This window comes from Megalobrama amblycephala, linkage group LG9 (assembly GCF_018812025.1).
Source record: "Megalobrama amblycephala isolate DHTTF-2021 linkage group LG9, ASM1881202v1, whole genome shotgun sequence".
NCBI lineage: Eukaryota > Metazoa > Chordata > Actinopteri > Cypriniformes > Xenocyprididae > Megalobrama > Megalobrama amblycephala.
In genome coordinates, this window is record NC_063052.1 from 43,509,005 (window position 1) to 43,511,391 (window position 2,387).

Consider the following 2,387-nt stretch of genomic DNA (forward strand, 5'->3'; position numbering starts at 1 on the left):
TTCCATCACAATTGAAAATGTGACACTGATTTCATTTCATTGTTTGAATTAATGACTCAATGACTCACTCATTAAGAGTTACCTGCCGCCACCTACTGGCAGTTTAGTTTAATGTTTAAAAGTATCATTCTTTCTGACATTTTTTATTATCTAATCTCACAACATTTTTAAATGCAGTTGTAATTTTTCAGTGTAAATTATTTAATTTGACTAGTAACAGTGTCTTATTACAATTATTTAATTTATTGATCAGATTTAAGAATTTAAAATGAAAGATGAAGCATTTATTTAATAATGGGGAAAATGCCCTTTATAAAGGTAAAAATATCATAAATATGCAGATTTATACATGTCACAGCCGGCCTTAACACTGATGCTGCAGAATAAATTGTATTTACAACAAAGTTTGTGAATGACCGATTTACTCGTCACAGGAAAAGGCTTAATGTCAAGCCCTGAACTGTTTTAATATATTTTACAAAGTAAAATTTTCCTGTGATGTTAAAACTCCATTGTGGATGGAGATGAGTGATCAATCCCTCTCGGGTACCAGTAGATCTTTGCCTGATCTCCAGTCTTCTGGTTCTTCTGCTCCTTCCACCATCCCAGTCTCTTGCATTATGGAGCCATGATTTAACAGGAGTTTCCACTTCGGAAGCTGTGGCCGGGCCGCTTTTTGTGCGCTTTTTTATCTAAAGTGAGAAAAAAATAACAATTGAAACATTAATTTAAAAAACAAAAAACAAAACACGAGTTTTGTATACATTACATTTGTGTTTTCCCAAGGGTTAGGACATTTCCAACCCAGGGAACAATCTTTTGAGAACATCTAAATGCACTTTGACTGGAGAATCCTGAGAATAATTTGAGTTCCTGAAAAATAGTTCCAGGTGTTGTTTATTAATATTAAAAACAATTTTAGACTGTTGTTGAGAGAGAAAGATACAGAGAGTGAACAAATTGAGGGCATGATAAACTGAGAGCATGAGAACAATTTACTAAAATTGTCAACACGATGTAAAGAAAAAAAATTGTTTGCTACTCACCCTCGTGTCATTCCAAACCTGCATGATTTCTTCTGTGGAAGATGATATTTTGAAAACTGACCATGTTTTTGTCAATACAATAAAAAGTCAATGGGATCCAATGCAGTTTACATTGTATGGACAAAACAGATGAAACATTCTTCAAAATATCTTCTTTTGCATTCCACAGAAAAAAGTAAGGCAACACTTTAGAATAATGGTCATTAGTTAACATTAGTTAATGTATTAACTAACATGAACTAACCATGAGCAGTTCATTTGTTACTGTATTTGTTCAATTTGTTAACGTTAGTTAATAAAAATACAGCTGTTCATGGTTTGTTCATGTTAGTTCACGGTGCATTAACTAATGTTAACAAGATTTTAATAATGTATTAGTAAATGTTGAAATTAACATTAACAAAGATTAATAAATGCTTTATAAGTGCAGTTCATTATTAGGTCATGTTAACTAATGTAGTTAACTAATGTTAACTAATGACCATTATTCTAAAGTGTTACCAAAAGTAAGTAATACAAGTTTGGAACAACATGAAGAACTATACCTTTAATGTAAGAAATCATTGATGACTTTAACTTTCAGCATGAATATGTAATTTTTATTAAAATAAATGCAAATACTGAGAATGTGTCTGACAGTCAAAAATGTACTTACACAGCAAAAGATGAAGTGACCTGTGCCTGAGCGCTCTCCTTAGGTTTATTTAGCTGTGGTTAACAAAATCACAAAGCAGAAAAAGAGAGAAAGAAATATTGAATAAATCTATACAAATTAAAATGTACTGTATTTCATTTTTCATCAGTGATTACTGACTAATCAGCATGTCAGGAGTTCTCAGCTCTGGTCCTCGAAGTGCACTGTCTTGCACAGTTTATGTCCACACCTGATCAATCTCACCACCTGTGACTTTCTAGGCAGTAAACCAAAAGAGCTCGATTGGCTTGTTCAGGTGTGTTGGACCAGGGTTGGTGCTAAAGTCTGCAGGATAGTGGTCCTCGAGGCCCAGAGCTGAGATCACCTGCGATATGTTCTGAACATGACAATTCAGAGATCCAGAATGACTGCTAGATCGATCACTTACGACAGTGGTGTCCAGTCCTGTCATGGAGAGTGTAGCTCAAACCGTCCTGTAGTTCCTGGTCATCCTGAAGACCTGTAGTCAGGAATCAGGACTAGATGGCAAAGAATACTGAAAAGAGAGAGGACAAACAACATTTCAATGTACATATTCATGAATAAAAGATTTAAACTGGCTTCATACCAATGACATCTGAGAATGTGACACATGGCACCACTGTACTGTCAGATACAGTGATACCCAAAAGATTAACAGATAACAA

The 2,387-nt window shown here is 34.2% G+C and overlaps 1 long non-coding RNA gene across 1 annotated transcript; it reads right to left on the reverse strand.

Moving 5' to 3' along the window:
* Positions 1-227: 227 nt before the first annotated feature.
* LOC125274630 lies at positions 228-1,734 on the reverse strand. Its single transcript, XR_007186303.1, has 2 exons — positions 1,702-1,734; positions 228-692 (listed from the first exon to the last, which is right to left on the reverse strand). It is a non-coding gene; the product is annotated as an uncharacterized LOC125274630 (long non-coding RNA).
* Positions 1,735-2,387: the final 653 nt, after the last annotated feature.